The sequence below is a fragment of the Eptesicus fuscus genome, chromosome 7 (genome assembly GCF_027574615.1).
Source record: "Eptesicus fuscus isolate TK198812 chromosome 7, DD_ASM_mEF_20220401, whole genome shotgun sequence".
NCBI classification, from domain to species: domain Eukaryota; kingdom Metazoa; phylum Chordata; class Mammalia; order Chiroptera; family Vespertilionidae; genus Eptesicus; species Eptesicus fuscus.
Window position 1 is genome coordinate 61,006,697 of NC_072479.1, and position 17,310 is coordinate 61,024,006.

Consider the following 17,310-nt stretch of genomic DNA (forward strand, 5'->3'; position numbering starts at 1 on the left):
GTTTGGCCATGTAAGCACCACAGAAGTGACTTCTGAGTCATTAACTTTGTCCAGAGGCTTATGGTACTTCTTGAGAATGTCCCAAAGTGTTGGTTGTCAGAGATTTCCTCTCATACTTTTCTTTGCATGAGAATTACTGCTGGCTTCCCCACAATGCTTTGGGCAAGGAGATTCCTTTTCCTTTCATTACAGAGGAGAATACATCCATCAGACTGGCGGGGCCCCCAAAGGGGCACATTCTTTCATCTGTTTCTCAGAACAGATGGTCCATACCCTCGTTCAATCAATGAGTCTCTCTTCTATTTTGTTAAATCTTTCCAGAGAGAACGTTTCCATGATACTCCCTTAATGGACTGTTTCAGTGCTTAACAACCCTCACCATTTGAAGGTTCTTCCTTCTGTTTAGACTCAGTCCACTTTTCTTGATTCAATTATTGAGAGTTTGAGAAGGGCTAGTTACCACATAGTCTAGCATAGCTGTCTCAGAAATGGTTCAGAAGCCATCTGGTCTCATCTGTGTGATGTTGGGCAAATCACTTCACCTCTCCATGCCTCAACTGCCCACCTGCTCAGCTTGTACATCTGAGCCATAGTTTCCTCCTCTGTTAAAGGCGATATCTTCCCTGACTTGGTGGGCATCTTTGTTGTAGAAGAGTATGTTGTAATTACTATTTATGCATACAATCTCCCACTGGACAGTGAACTCTGAGGAGGTAACCACGTCTTCATATCTCCTCCAGCGTCTAGAGCTGTGCCAAAGAAGCAGAGTAGAATAATTAGTAGCCAAAATTTTCTATGGCGAATTTTCCGCATTTACCTACAATTACAGGTTTCAGGATGTACTTCACTCCGCCCTTCTCTGCACACCAGTTGTAAGATGGGGTAGGGGGAAGGGAGGGTGGGAATGGGTACTGGGACCAGGGCCCAGGGAAGCTAACACTAAGCTCGCTTGGAAGAGGTTAAGACTGGACAGGAATGTGGTCAGCCGGGGTCGCGGGTGGGGGCGATGATGCAACTACACTTCGGCCACGTTTTCTAATTTGCTCTTTTATTTTAGGCTGTGGGGTAGGGCTGAGCTCCCCGGAGCTCTGCAGAAGTAACACGACGGCTAGCTGCGCCCGGAATTTCCCAGGAACTCGGTGAGAACCGTTGGTGCCAGCGGCAGGCGCCCCCCAGCGCCCCGAAGACGACGAAGTCCTGGCCGGGTCAGCCCAGGTGGGGGTGACGCACCTGGAGAGCCGTCCGCAGCCGGCTGGGTAGAACCACAGCGGCAGGGAGTGGGGGGATGCATCCCAGATGATCGCAGGCAGAAGCGCTGATCCGCACACACGTAAACCTCGAGAACGCCCACGCACGGAGGACAGGAGCATGCGCTGCCCTACGGACGGCAGGCCTGGAGGACTACACCAGGCAGAGTCTCCCGAACCAGAGTGCAGTGGTTGATCCCAAGTCCAAGATGGTTGCAGCACAGTTGGAGTTCCTGGCAAGCAAGGACTGGACCTGTGGGCGGGGCCAGTGGGCGGGGCCTGCCCTGTGGGCGGGGGCTCGCGTGGGCGGGGCCAGGTGCCGGGCTGTCTCTGCTTGTCAAAAGGCAGCCGCGCAGCCAGACCTCGCCGGGAATGCGGAGCAGCGTGCCCACCCGCCAGACCAGGTGCGGACCCGGGAGCGGCGGGGAAAGGGGCCCCAGGGTCGGGTTTAGGCCCGAGGTGGGGGCGTCAGGAGTACCAGGCCTGAGTGTCCAGGTGCAAAACTAGAGTCTAAGTCGCAGAGGCAAACTTGGCGACTAAGATCCGGGCTGCCGTGCCATGAGGCTGGGTCACTGAAGGGACAGGCACTGTGGTCTGAGGAAGAGCTGAAGTTCATGCCAGGCTGGCGAGGGAGCAGCGACCTCTTCGTGCCCAAGCAGCTTAACGCAGACGTGGTCCGCTAGCACAGTGCTCAGCACTTGGGCAACAAGAAGCATTTGTTTCCTGCCTCTGTTGGGGCGCCTTGGCATGGAGTGGAGGAATAAGACAGGGAGAGATTGGCTGTCGATGGTGCTAATGTCTCTTAGGGGTGGACTGTGTGTAGCCTTATTATCTCGTAGGAACCAAGTATGGTCACTCACTTGCCATGGTGGATCTTTTAAGTAGAGTATCTTTTCCTTTCTTTCCTTTCCTTTTCTTTTCTTTCCTTTTCTTTCCTTGACTTTTTTAACCACTAATGACTTTAGACCTAGCTGACCCTAGGGCACTGCCTTTATTTTTCAGGAGCTGACCCTAAACATCCAGACAAACTCAGGGGCAAGCATCTAATAGAGGAGGGGGCTCAGGGAGCAGTTTCTGTTTGGAGAGTGAGGAGCTGGCACGCTGTGTGCCGTGGGTGAGGAGGATCCAGGGGCAGTATCTAGGAGGGCACATGTGTTCTCGAGGGAGCAGTGGACATTGCCCACCTCTCCATGGACTACTGAGGCTGAGACCCAGGCTGCCTGGGCTGGGAGAGCCCCGGGTCTCTGAGCCCAGGCCCTTCCCGCATCTTCTCCTCCTCTTTCTCCTCCTCCTCCTCCTCTTCCTCCTCCTACTCTGTGTGGTGAGTGAGTCAGCCTCCTGTCTGGGCTCAGTTGCAGCCAGAAGGGCCAGAGCCCAGGCAAGCAGTTGGGCAGGCATTTTGGGAGCATTGCTGAAGCTCTCCTGGGCAGAGTTCAGTTCTGCTCCTGCTCCCAGCCGGAAGGCCGTCTTCCTCATGGCCGGTGGTGGCCACTTCTGAAGGAAACTCCCGGCACAGCAATCATTATGGGGTGGCTATGATATGATTCCAGGAGGGGTTGACTCTGAAGAGATTGTGGCTTTGTGGTAAATCCACATCCCTTCTCCTTCCAGGATCAGGAGGTGCATCCCAGCACTGCAGACTTTTCTAGCCCCTCATTCCATGTCTGCCCAGTGAGCTTACTAGCTGCCCGTCTCTGTTAGTGAGGTGGGTGTGCACAAGAAGTCAGGAAGGTTCTGGAGCTAGAGAAGCCATGCTGTTGGCAAAGGTTGTAAGCCAGGCTGGGAAGTGGAGGTGACGTGCTGAGGGAGAAATGGATTATTTGGACACTGGGGTCTCAACTCTATGAACCAAAAGTATTGTGTATTGGGGGGCCTCCCTCATCCCTTCCTTGTCCAAGTGCTGGGGGGGGGGGGGTTGGGTTTGCTTTTGGAATGGTGTCAGGACTGGTATGCAGTCAGGCCTGGAGGTAGTAGGACTGCAGTTTTTTTCTCTGGGTTTTGTTTTGGACACTTCAGATCCTTGAGCAGAAATAGAGGCCCCCAGAGTCCGTTGCCCCTCACTCAACTGGCCTCTCTGAACCCATTGGAGAATATTCCACAAGCAGTTGTGGGGCTGAATCAAACTGAGAAAAAATCTGGGGAATTCAATCTGTACTCTGGCTGGTCCCATGGCTTCTGTTTGGCTGATCTCTCATCAGCCACAACTTGGACCCTTTCCACGACAAAGAATAAGAAAAAGGAGGGGAGAAAAAAGTTAATAAAAGAGGAGAGTGGGACAGGAAGGAGGAAAAGGAAGAGAGTTAGAAAGCTCTCCTGACCCCTCACAGCTCTTCAGCCAAGACTTTATTTATATAAATACTGTGGAAGGTCTGATCTTGTCTGGGGCGCACTGGTTATTGGTGTTTAAGGTTTCTCTGTCTGCTTCCTCTTTTCAACCTCGGAACTGGTCTCCTTTAGGGACTGGGTGCCCGAGAAAGCTCCACAAGGACCTCCTGGTCCCCCACCCTTCACTCCCAGAATAGCTAGTGTCTAAAGCCAATGTTTTCCATGTTTCGAGAAAGGCCTGGGGCTCAGTGGACCAGGCCAAATGGTTATCCACAATAGGAGAAGGCATTTCAGTCCTTCAGTTCTTTACCCCACACCCTGAGGAGGCAGCGGCCATCCTGGCCGGGATCTGCCTCTGCTGGAGCCTGCTGTCATCAACGTCCAGCAGGTGGGTTCTAGTGGCCAGAGAGCCAGAGTCAGGAGCACCTGGAAGTCTGAGCTGGGATGACATTCTGGTTGGTTACTGGACAGGATGAGTGACAGGACTCCAGTTTCCCACTTGTCGCTGCTGCAAGTCTGTGTTGGATGCCGGTAGAGAGAAGTAAGGAAATGCCAGGGTTTGATTGACAGCCTCTTGTCTGCTCAGAATGATGCCAGACCCCTTGAGGGATGAGAGGAAGCAGAACCCACCAGGCCAGGCCTCTTCCCAGAGACAGTCTGAGGCCAGGATGGGCACCTCTGGCTGTTGCTCTGGGCCGCCAGGGCCTCACTTCTAGTTACATTTCTCTGATTCCCCCTTGACCCGCCTGTGTCAGTGCCCCATGGATGTGCTGGCGAGTGACCGTGTAATTTACTGTCTATTAAGACTTTTGCGTGAAAGGAGGTGCTATTGATAGTTATGTCCAATAAACCAAAACTGCCCCAGGCAAAGTGGCATATTTAATCATTCTAGGGCAGTGGTCGGCAAACTCATTAGTCAACAGAGCCAAATATCAACAGTACAACGATTGAAATTTCTTTTGAGAGCCAAATTTTTTAAACTTAAACTTCTTCTAACGCCACTTCTTCAAAATAGACTCGCCCAGGCCGTGGTATTTTGTGGGAGAGCCACACTCAAGGGGCCAAAGAGCCGCAGTTCTAGTAAATATCACTCGAGACCTAGTGGAGGTCACAGAGGGAAAGGTAGGTGGAAATGGGTTTAATGAGGAGGAGAAAATGGAGGTGTGCTTAATGAGGGAGGGGAAGGTGGGGATAGCTGCCCCCCAGCCTGTTCCCCACGTATCATCAGCCAATTTCACTCTTCTCCCTGAGGGCAGCACTGCTCCCAGCCACCCTCTCCCAGGACCCAGCCTACCTCTCATTCGGGTGACTTCCTTTCACCCTTGACTTGTGACCAGCTTCACCTTTGGTTTTCCTGCCCCACCCCTACCTCAGACAGGGACAGGAAGGCCTGCCAATTCCCCTTCAGCTGCCCCTGGGGGAATCAGATTTATAATAGAGCCAAGACTCAGCCCCAAGCTTCCTCTTCCCTCTTCCCCCATTTCTGCTTCCCAGATGTCTGGGGGCCACACCATTCCGCGGGAACATCCAGCTCTAACTCAGGTAAACAACTAGAAAGGGAAGCGTAGTCAAACCTTGCCCATGTGGGAAAAGGGCACAGGTCACGTGTAATCGGGTTCCGGGGACATGGTAAGCAAAGTGGAAGCCAGAGCCAGAGAGAAGCTGCTTAGCAGGAGATGGGGTCAGTGCCTGGGCCACTGGAGCTTAACTCCCTGGTCTGGTCTGACTATTGGGGAAATGGTCCAGGGTGGAGACAGGCTGTTCTTGCTCAACCCACATCATAGGCGTTGGTGGCAGTGACTGCATCCTGCCCTGGTGACATGTGGAAGAGAAACTGCCCTCCCTTCTGAGTCCTTGGTCCTTGTGGTCCAGATGCTCAGGGTGGATTCCCTGGAGAGGCCCCGAGCAAGTGTTTGAGTGACTGGGAAGTCAGTGCGGAGGGGTGGAGCCTCCTTGATGACTGTGCAGTGATTCTGTCTATTCTGCAGAAAGGAAGTCATTTTCATCACTGACAAGCGACAAAGGCAAATGAAGACCTTTTGGGAAGTCCCACCCTTTTAAGTGACTTATGGGGAGGTGGGAAGGGGAGATACCTCCTGGGCCGGCAAGGAGAGGAGGGGCGGGGCGTGGGGGCTGATCAGTAAATGGCAGGAGTGAGAGGCAGAAGCAGCAGGCTTCTGATTGTGTGTCATGCTTTTGCAAACCTGCCCTGCAGGTCCCGTGCCAAGGAATAGACCAGGCAGTGTTCCCACAACCAGATGCCACACAAAGTCCCCATTCTGCACAGGGGAGAGTCCTGATCCTGAGCAGGGTGTGGGCAGCTGCACCAGCGGGAAAGTGGAGTTTGGGCAGGACCAGCAGCTGGTTCCTGGGAAGCTGCTGCCTCTCACTGGCCTTCTGATGACAGGTTGAAGCTTTGAGGTGTTATGCAAGGTGACATCCAAGGCACTGTGGGGCAGCTAAGGCTTTGCTGGTAACGCATCCAGTGTGTGCCACCTGCTGGCACTGAAGCTGTAGCTCTAGGAACAGCTACTTACGGAGCCCTCAGTTGTACCAGGTGCTGTGCTAGGTAAGCGCACGGGCAGCCTTCCGAGCCTGCTGCCACCTGAGAGATAGAGCTGCCGTGATCCTTTCACAAATGGGAAGCTGAATCTCGGTGAGATTGAGAAGCGTGCCAAGGTGACACAGCTGGTGAGTGGGAGTGTCAGGACTCACACTTGGGTCTGTCTTAACCTCCATGGAACCCTACCACCTCTATATTTATGGACAGCCACAGGGCGTTCAGGGCCATGCCTTGCACATAATAGGCCTGCAATAAATGTTGGTGAGCGGCAGGGTTCGATTCACTAACTAGTTTGAACAAGTTGACCTGGGAGCAAGCTTGGTTTGCCCAAAGGTTACTCTGGGGACAGTGGCCTCTCAGAAGGAGGCTCTCTCTGCCAGCACCCTCGGGCCTCCGTGCAGTCCTGGGTACCTTACTCGAGTAAAAACAGCTGACAAGAACCGGAGAGAGGTGGCTCTGTGCTGGGTGAAAGCATGGGAGCAAATAAGACTTGAATGGTCTGGAAGGCAAATAAGAAACACTTTCAACTTCAAGCAAGCCACTTTATGGATAATCTTCTCTGAGCTAAGTGTACCAAGAAAGAAAAGGCCATTGTCCCATTGTCACCTGGGAGCTATTCTTGCCTTGTTTACCTCTTCCCTTCCTGGCTACCCTTAAAGAATACTCTTGAATCTAGCCCGCATGGAGAGAGAGGTGGACTCTAGCCTCATCTGATAGCCTCTGCTGGGCATTGTGCCCATCACGTTGCTTGTCTCCTTCCATCATCGCAGCTTCTCTTTGGAGTAAGTTACTATTATTCTCTCCAGCGTATATGTGGCAAAAATATGGTTTAAAGAAGTGCAGTAACCTGCTCATGGCTGCAAAGTTAATCCGTGACCATGCTCTATATTGCTTGCTGGTGCTGGGCTGGCCTTACAAACCACTCCAAGTGCCAGAGCCCAGACACAGAGATGGAAGGAGAAAGCACTCAGCCTACCAACCTCAGCTCTGGTTCTCAGGGTTCCTTGGTATACACGGCTGGCATTTTAGGCAGTGCTATTAAAAGCTGTGCCAGCAGCCTGGTGGGATGAGCGAAACACAGGATTTGCATTTGGGGTTCAAATCCTGGTTTTATCACTTTCTGGCTTGTGACCTTGGGCAAGTTTCTTAACCTCTTCAAATCTCAGCTTTCTTGTCTGTAAACTGGGAGTTATAATAACTCACGTGTAGGATTGTGTGAGTATTGAAGATGATGTATATCAAATGCCTGGCATGAAATAGGCCCCTGAAAAGCATGTGCAGACAGTCATTCAGTAGATACATGTCAAGGGCCTTCTGTGTGCCAGGCAGTATTCAAGATCCTGGGGATTAAACAGTGAAAAGACTCTTACAATTGTTTTCAAATGTACTAGACCAGAAACTCATTATTGCAAGAGGTTTCTTTAGAATCCAGGAATGGCTGTCTTGGCTAAACTCAGATTCTGTACATTGATTTCTCTTTCTGTCATTTGTTAGCTGATGGGAGCATGGGAAAGTCATTTAGCTTCTCAGAGTCCTCAGTTCTTTTTGTTTATTTTTTAAACTGTGAAATACATCATGCACACATGAGTATGCAGTACACTTATGTATAGATTAAAGAACAATATAATATACCCTGTACCTGCCACCTAAGTTCAGAATGGAACATTTACGGTACCCGAGAAGCACCCTGTGCCCTGCCCATTTGCATCCTCTTCCTCGTTCTCTGCTCCACAATAATTAATATTTTGAGCTCTGGTTCATTATTTCCTTGCTTTTCTTTCTAAGTTATCATCTACACATGTTTTACAAAACGATATATTTAGTTCTACATGTCTTTGAAGTTTACATACAGTTATGTTCTCTGTGATGCACTTTTTTTTTACGCAATATCATGTTCCTGAGAGGCATCCATGCCGACACACCCAGCTGTAGCTCATGCGTTTTCACTGCCATGTAGTATTCGTTTGTGAGAAGATGCCACATTTGTACGTCTTCCCTCTTGTTGATGGGCGTTTGGGGTGTTCCCAGTTGGGGGCCATTGTGAGGAGATAATACTGCTTGGAATATGTGGTGCATTCTCTAGGGCACATCCCCAGGAATGGAATGGTTAGTTCAGACAAAGTTCTATGTTTGGAATTACTCTGCAATGCCAAACTGTTTTCCACAGTGGTTGCACCCCCTCAAAAACCCTCTACTCCTTACAGTAGTGAATAAAAGTTCTCCTTATTTCTCATTCTTTCAGTATTTGGTACAGACTTCATTCCTAAACATTGTACTAGGTGATTTCTGAAGTCCCTTTCAACTACAATAATTGTACCATCCTCGACCTAAGGACCTGGTTTCTGGCTTATGTATATGCCAGTCTGGTGTGTTGTGCTCAGGTGGCTCCGGACGTGCCACAGCCTGACTGAGAGCCTGGGCAGGGTCTCTGGGTGCCGCGGAAGCTCTTCCTCTCTGTGCTTCCATCAGCAGCGGGTGAGGGAGCCCAGGGCTCCACATCCTCCCCACACTTGGTGTTCTGTCCATTTACTCAAAAGCCTGGTGTCAGTGCTGAGCACACACGAGGTGCTCAATTAATGCCCATTGAATTGCATTTTATGTCAAGTGCATTAAGAGGGACGTATGTTTTCTTTTCCTCGGGCATCAATTTTGAGAAAAGGACATGGAAGTAACAGAACCACGTGTGTGCTAGCTGATCAAAGCACATGGGGCTGAGGGCTGTGATGGGATTCGTGTCTGTCCAGGGCTTCTTGATCATTTCAAGGCTCCAGGTGAGGTAAACTGAATTTAATAGTTTCCACTGACTGATTATTCAGAGTCTGGCCTTGTTCTTTGACCGTCTGATTTGTCCAATCTGAGAAGAGACAATGGAGGTGGTGCCATGTGGAAGGAGCAGAATGCCCACAGAGAACCCCTTCTCCTTCCAAAGGTTGAACACTGTTCCTGGGGGTGCTGGATTTAAGAGGTGCTAGATGTACCCAGTGTTCTGGCAGCCACGTAAGCAGCCAGCTGCCCACTCACCGGGCAGAAGAATGTGGCTGGCTGGGCAGTTGCCTGGGCCACCCCAGCCCGAAATCCTGTAATTACTCATCTAGTCGGTGCCCGTCAGCTCTGGAGGCAGGGGAGCACCTCTGCTGGGGGCCCCCCTCCAGGCCCACGCTGGGCTCAGTGGCAGGGCCCCACCAACTCTTCCGCCATCCCCCACCCCCAACTCTGTCCCAGTGTTTCTCTCTGCATCAACCTTTGACCCTTCTGAAGCTTACATATCATATAATAGCTGCCAGTGATTATTATAACTTTCTATATTCCAGACACTGTGTTCAATGTTTTCCTGCATTTCTCATTTATGCCCCCAAATAATCCTATGCGTTAGGATTCCCCATTTTACAAAGGAGAGAACTGAGGTTCAAAGCAGTTAAGTGGCTTCCTTTCTTGCCCAAAGCCACGGAGCTCTTAAATCAGAACCAAAGCTTAGGTTCAGGTCTTCCCAAGTCCTGAATGCATGTCCCTTCTTCACCTGCTCATTACCTTTCCACACAGTGTCCAGGCACTCAGCTCAGTCCGCCCGCCCCTATCCCCCCCTCCCCTCTAAGGAGGCAGCAGGTGGTGCCAGTGGAAGGTGAGTGGGGCAGTTCCAGGCTGGCCCGGAGGATGCTGGAAAACACCTTCGGGGCAGAGTTCTTTGTTCCAAGCGCTCTGAATTGCCCGGCCTCTGCCAGGGGTGGGAAGGTACTCCTGTCCAGCCTATTTGGCAAGCGCACCAACGTCTTGGGGTGCCATGATGTTAAGAAGTGGGGGATGGGTTGCCTCCGGTAAAATTCCATTATAATGAACTCCATCTGAGATCTGAACAGCTCTGTCGAAATGGAATTATGTTGACCTGTGGGCAGTGGAAGAACTCAGGTGTGCAGCTTGAGAATCTGGAGGTGTAATGGAGCTAATGTGCCGTTGAGTGTTTCTCAGTGAAGCTCCAGAAAGGTTTGGAGCTTAGAAGGGAAGAAGCCAGACACATCCCCAGTTTCTTCTCGAACGCTGAGCTCCTGGACAGTTGGGGAAGGGCAGGGAGGGGAGAGCTTTGTGCTTACCTCCACCTGACAGGACTGTGACTGCGCAAGCCGCGCTCTGCTGGGAGCCCCTGAGAACAGGCCTGAAACGCATCTCTCAGGTGTCACCACTCAACAATACCTAACCCATCGCAGAAACTCACAAGAGATGTTTATTGGGTGGAAATATGTTTGTAGGTAGGCTGGGTCCCCTGAGCTAGAAGGGAGATTTGAAAGGCAACTGCTTTGTGTGGCTGACACATCTTTAAAGAGCTGGGCTGCAGCTCACATAGATTCTCCCCGGTTATGGAACCACGGGTGCATAATAACCAGCAGCAGCCTTCACCACGCCCGTGGCTTGTGCCAGGCACTGTGCTAAGCACTTAACCTGCATTATTTCATTTAATCCTCAGACATGTGAGGTAGGTATTGTTATTCTCCTCATTTTACACGTGAGAAAACCGAAGTTTGGGGAGCCCAGGTCATTGGTTCTGGTCACACAGCTGGGAGGGAGCAGAAGGCGGGGTTCACACCCAGGCAGTCTGTTCTCTGCATCGTGTCTCCGTGATCACAGAGCTCCACTGGTGTCACTGTGGGCTGGTTCCTGGGGGCCGGGGCCAGGGCTAAGAGTGAGGCTGGAGGGATACACACCCTGGGTTGCCACTGGAACTGCAGCCCAGTATGTCCAAATTATCTAATTTTTTAAAAATAGAAAAATCGACATCCAGATTGTGTTTTTTTTTTTTTCAAAAGTGCAATTTCTCTACTTTTCAAATAGTGACAACTAATTTAAAAATGTATAGTTACTGGTGGTGATGGGGGTGGGGCGGCACACAGAACACACCCCGGTCACGTTTGGCCTGCAGGCCTCCAGTGTGGCCCCTGGTCGTTTCCTTCCTTTAACAGGTGCCTGTTCCATAGAACGGGACCAGAAAAGTCCTTGTTTATATAGGGTTTCTCACTAAAGGCACGACAGAGCACTCTCCGTGGGTACTTTATAATGCGAGTGAGGGTTTTTCTCAGCAATATAATGAAATCTTTCAGTCTGACGATATTCCATGAATGAATCCTCTCTCCCTCCTTCCCTCTTCCCTCCTCTACTCTGTTTTCCCAGTCAGTTGTTTCTAATAAATATTTTTCTAGCATTTATTAGAAAGAAAATTCTTAATAGAGAAATCAAACAGAAACTAACAGTAAGGAAAGGGTCTCTAAGTATTAAAAAAAAAAAAAAGGAATGTTCTGGAGGGCTTGGTAGGCAATGAATGGCGCTTATCACATATGATCTGCACTTTGGGCCCTCCTGGCTGTGAGGACCTCACGCTGCCAGAGAGGGTCATGCTCCGTGGAATACTTCAGCGTGTTCTCTCACAGCCTCTACTCTACTTTACACCTGAATCTAGTCCTCCTCCTTCTCATAAATACCTGGGAGAATAATAGTAAACTGATTAAGTAACATTTTTATGGGTTATAACCATTTTTATAACACACTTTCAGTATTTCATCACCGTGAGGTGGGCAAATGGGTGTGGCATCCCCTTTGTGAGGCTTGGTGACGTGCGTGAGGCACGGAGGACTGAAACCCACTGTGCAGGGAGCCCCGGGCTTCCACCGGCCTTTCCCCACCTGCGCCCTCACTCCTCACCTGGGGTCCACAGGTGGAGCTAGGTGGGGCAGATGGTCCTGAGCCCCTGACTAAGGTCCCCTCCTCCCTGAAAATCCTGATCCAGGGGAAGTGTGGGGTAGACATGGGGAAAAAATCCCTAAACTGACTCTGGGTGGCCAGTGGCCAGCCTTCTTCCATGCCTACCCCTACCGCCTGTCACCCTGAGCTATTGTTCCCAAAGCTGAGCAGAAAATAGCTCACTAGGGAATTATTTTTGTCTCTGTTAAACTTCAATCCCTGAAGAACCTGGCTGCAGAGTTGTTTTTCAGGTCAAAGCGGGGGGGGGGGGGGGGCGCAGTTCTGGGAAAAGTAAGAGGTGGGGGAGCAAAGGGGAAGTGGTGGGTGGAGGGGCCGTCACCTCTCCCCTCTGGGCAGTGATGGGCCACAGCCGCTGGCCTCCTCCCTACCCATCAGGCTGCCTGACGGAGAGGAGCCTGCCCAGCCAGCCGGAGCGCAGTTTCACTCACAGCTCTTTCGTTGGGCACAGGCTATGAGCTGGTACATCACATCCCTTCCCCGGGGATGCTTGCCTTTGCTGGAAAGAGTTGCGTGAAGGGAGTAGGATGTCTGTTACCCTGTACATAGGCCCAGGTGGGCAGCCGGGGAGGGGTGGGGGGCAGCCAGGGGAGAGAGGGGCAGCCAGCTGACTGCTGAGGAAAAAAAGGGGTCGTTCCTCTGGAGACCCTGGTTTAGCTGCCTTGTTGAATGCTGCTCTGTGTAGCAAATCTGTGCCATCTTTGCCCCTGGGCACCAAAGAAAAACAAGGAAGAGGAAGATGGCCAATGGATAGGGCTGAAGAGGGGGGTGATAGCTAGGAGGGAGTGCATGGGTTACCACAAAGGGAGCTATTTCATGTCACTTGGTGGCCCTGGGAAAGAATCCTCCTGACAGATTAGGACGTTTTGACCCAAAACATTGCAACAAAAGGGTATCTTCTGTCATAGCTCTGAGGGGAAGGCTGGGCTTGTATTACATCGGCCAGCAGTGCGTGTGGACACCCTGACTCAGAGTGTGGGCTGGCATGTGCCCACACGTGCAGGGGACTTCCCACACATGTCCATGCTGCACGTTGTTTGTGACCATCGTGTCTGTGGCTGATGCTCTTCCTTAGAGCGATTCCTGGAAACGAGGAAGTGACCTTGTTGACCAGGAGAGAGGAGTGGGCCCTGGGGATGGGTGGAGCTGGGTTTGGGATCAGTTGGCTGTGTGGTAACTTGGGTCTCCCTGTGCCCAGCAACCGTATCTGGCCACCCTGGACAGATTGATGCATTAAATAGGGATTGAACTGGTGGTGTGTGGCTGAGAGTTCACCAACTTCCATCTGCTCTTGTTGAACCTTTTGTTCTTTTTATTTTCTCTCAGAAAACAGTTTTCCCTATTCATCTGGGCTGAATTTTCCAGAACTCTCTCCTCTATTTCTCCCTTCCAGCTCAGTTACTGATGGTCCAGGGTAAAGGATTCCACTCCCCCCGACCCCCGCAAAAAAAAAAAGGAGGGTGGGGGTGGTGGTTCTGGGTGTGTACCAGCTGGACCTTAACTGAGCTACAGGGGTGGCCGCTGCTTTGCTGACCTTGGGGGCCCTTTCCAAACAAACCAATGGGAGAAGGTTCGTTTTCATTTACTTTACAACATCAAGGCTGATTCAGGTTGGAATGCGGATCTGAATGGAGTCTGAAAGTCTTCAGTTTCAAAATATTATTACAATAATTAAAAATTCCTGCTATTCAATTCTCAGTGGTTTTACTAGAAGAAGTATGCAGTAGAATAAAGAATAGAATATACTTTATTAAAATGGCCAGTTGTTTCATCTCTTCCTGATGTCGCCCTCCCCCCTCTCTCCAGCCATACAGAGCTAGTTTCTCTGCCTCAACTACACTCTTTTCCTTTCGCTGCTTGGCCTTTGCACATGCAAATCTGCCAGGGACCCTTGTTCCCCTTCTTACCACTGCCTGTCTCAGTGGAGAGGCTGAGAAGTCACCTCCTTTAAAGAACCTTCTCTACCTTGCCAACACAGGCCAGATGCTCTCTCTCCTGCATGCTTCGTCACACCTGTGCGTACCTGTACCACAGCATGGACCGTCGTGAATTGTAGTTCCTGTTGGCCTCCCCCAGTACACTGTGCGCTTTAAGAGGGCAGTGTCTGTGTGTGGCTCGCCATCATGTCTGTGACTTCTAGTACAGGGCTTGCCACGTAGTCAAGTACTTAAAACCAGGCAGGGTCACCGTCAAGGATAAGACATTGGAGGCCAGAACCAATGCCCGCCACAGTGTGAGGCCAAGAAGAAATGCTGTGCCCCCCCCTGGCTTTCCACGGGGTCCCCCAGAGAAAATCTACACAGAAGAATGCTGGAACCCGACCATACAGAAGCTCTGGAAAAGCTCTCGAGGGGGAATCCTTCTAATCAGGACCTGAGGAGCAGCTGGTGTCACCCGAGGTGACTGCTCTGCTCTCTAGGCGAATGGGAACCTCCCTGTTGGCCTCAGCCCTAGAAGCTTCATGAATACATGAGGAGTTTCTACCCTGGCTAACAATCCAGAAGATAGAGAGGGTGCCTTTGGGTAAGTCAGCCCCGTATGAGATGGAAGCTGCCTGATAGAGAGTTATCCCAGCCTGCCCCGTCTCAGAGGACCCGGGTTCCTTTATCGATTCTGACAGAGGCTTCAGAATCTATCCCACGATAAGTGAATGGCCTCCCAAAGCCTCCAAGAGCTGGAGGCAACCAGGAGTCCTTGCCCACTGAGCCACAGCCAGCCCAGTATCTAGGTTAGAGGCCACAGCAGGGCCACCTGCTGTCAGGGCATCTGTAGGCTTCACTGCCACCTTCAGGTTCCGTCCCCCTTCCCTCCCCCCCCCCCCCCGGCACCCCACTGCAGCCTTTCCCAGTGCTCTGCCTTCTGCTGCATGCGCTGATGGGTGGGGGAGGAGGTGCCACTGCCCTGATGACAAACAGGGAGACATGATGGGATTGCTGAGCTTCAGGCCCCACTAAGAGGAGAACAGGTGCATGCAGATGTAGGACAAGCTCTAGATGACATAGGAGGTAGGAGAGAGACAGTGCTGGGTGACAGAGGGAAGGGAAGGGTGATGAGCGTGAGAAAGGTTAGTAATCAGTGAAACCTTAGAAGCCACAGGCCTTACCTTCCTTCTGGAGGAAAAGTCCAGAGGTGTGATTCAGCCACCCTGCTCATTGGAGAGATAGTAGAACGATCCATTTCTCCCCCCTCTGAGCAGCCAGATTTTTGGAAGCCACAGCCAATGGGCGGGGTGGTCAGTTTCTTCCCAATTCAGCAGAAATGTGGCTCTCTGGGCAATGTTTGCTTGGGGTGGAGCGTTTGGGGTGAAAGTAGGCTTCCCGCCCCCACAGCACCTCTTTGGGCCCTGCAAGTCTTCTCCTTTTCCAGGCCCTCAGCGCACCGACTATTGTATAAATTAGTTAGTTCTAATAATGAGCTAACGTATAAAACTACAGTGTGCCAGGAGCCGTGCTGAGTGCGACCCAGATATCTTGGTCCCCGCAATAGCCCTGAGACAGAAGTGCTATCATGTCTTGGAGATGGGTTGGGGAGAGCTGGATGGTGGTTGGGTAACCAAGGGCGTCAGCTGGCCATGTTGGTTGTGAGGTAAACAAGGGATATGATGCCAAGGATCTTGAGTATCTCAGAGCTGGCGGGCCCGGGGGCTGGGTACTGTCCTTCATACAGAACAGGAAAAGTCTGAGTGATTCAGAGATCACACTGGTCCCAGAAGAAAGATGAGGAAAAGAAGACTGGCTAGGGAGGCTGTGGGTGGAGCGGGCCTCCAAGCCATCTGTCTGAGCAAGGGTAGACTTGGGCTGGGGGATGCTTAGTCTGGGTAGAGGCCCCCAGAGGGCTAAACACTGGGCTGGGGATCGCTTGGGGAGAAGAAGCAGCTCTCTCCGTGCTGTTCTGAGGCCATTGGGTCTTATGTGAGGAGGGGAGATTTCATTAGCCATCCGCTGTATCAGCAACAGCAGGGGTTCAGGTCTCCCCAGAAGAAGGCTGGCCTCACTCTCCCTGTATTCTTGATGCTCTTCCTTTGGGCTGCCGTGGTTTCTATTCCTTGGTCTCCAAGTCACCGGACCCAGAGCCTCCCTGCCCTATCGACTTTCACCTGTAGCTGATGCCCTAGGGAAGTACCCTCATCCTAGTATCTGAGGAAAGCAACCCAGAAGAGGGAGAGAGCCGGTCAGGCGTATCCTACTTCCCTCTAAAATGGGGATGGGGAACCTTTTTTCTGCCAAGGGCCATTTAGACATTTATAATATTCTCAGGCCATACAAGATTATCAACTTAAAAATTAGCCTATGTTTAGTCAAACATTTAATTAAGTCACTCCTAATGCCTTGTCAGGGCCAGACCAAGTGATTTCGCAGGCCTTATACGGCCTACGGGCTGCACGTTCCTCACCCCTGCTTTAGAATATTCCCTGTCTTCAGTCCTCGTCCATTTCTTCAGGCCACGGAGGCCAGAGCAGGGAGCTGGAGTCGGTCAGGCAGAAGCGAGGGTGACCTCCACCCACCTCTTTGTTTCTCTGTATTGCGTGTATGGATGGAGGCTGTGTTGGGTGGTCCTACTGCAGTCTACACGAGGCCTCCTTCGTGGCCTCCCACAGCTCCCCTCCTCTGAAGAATGAAATTCCCCCTCCTCCCGTGGCCCGTTTCTCTCTCACCCCACTCTGTCCCCCTGGAAGCTGCTCAGGCTGGTGATGAGAGGTCTTGGGATTTGGCCAGGGTGGAGGTGGAGAGCCGCTTTCCCTCGTTGTGTGGCTTTGGACAAGTCGCTCCCCCTCTGATGGCCTCAGTTTCTTCAACTGTAAAACCAGAGATATTGGGCTGTAGCTTATGAATGGGTTGGTGCCCTATGCTTCACTGGCCACTGCCGCTGCCCACATGTTCCAGCAGTGACGGGGCATGGCCTGCCTGTTACCTGGAGAGCAGTAATCAACCCAGAAATCTTGTTGACAAGGCTGAGGGCAGAGTTTCCACTGGAAAAAAAGCAGCTTGCAAGAATAATTGCTGTAGATAAGAAATGGAAATACATCAAAGTAAGCTATGTATCTCCTGCTCCATGGCCTGGGGCCTCGTAGGACCCTGCCTGTAGACACTGCTCCGCTCCAAGAAGCTGCCAGTGCTCCCAAGAGTCGCTCCTGGAGGCAACCAAGGAATGACTCCAGGACAGTCATCCAAGGAATGGCCAGGTCGGTAGAGTGGGAGTTTGTAGCCTCATTTCTCTGGAGTGACCTGTTAACCCTTGACGCTGCATGGGGCATCAGCCCATGACTTTTAGAAGGTTCTCCAAGGTGCTGTTATTCCCCAAAGGGTTATTTACTGAGATTGCAGGTTCAGTCCCCGGTTGGGGCATGTGTGGGAGGCAACCAATTGATGTTCTCTCTCACATCAATGTTTCTCTCTTCTTTATCTCCCCCCCCCTCCCTTCCTCTCTCTAAAG

The 17,310-nt window shown here is 51.5% G+C and overlaps 1 protein-coding gene across 1 annotated transcript in view; it reads left to right on the forward strand.

The window, feature by feature from the left end:
- The first annotated feature begins 1,597 nt into the window (after positions 1-1,597).
- VDR (vitamin D receptor) overlaps positions 1,598-17,310 on the forward strand; it is a 68,493-nt gene continuing 52,780 nt past the window's right edge. Inside the window, exon 1 of the mRNA XM_028144255.2 lies at positions 1,598-1,651. The gene's annotated coding sequence lies outside the window, so the exon portion shown is untranslated. The remainder of the gene's footprint in view (positions 1,652-17,310) is intronic.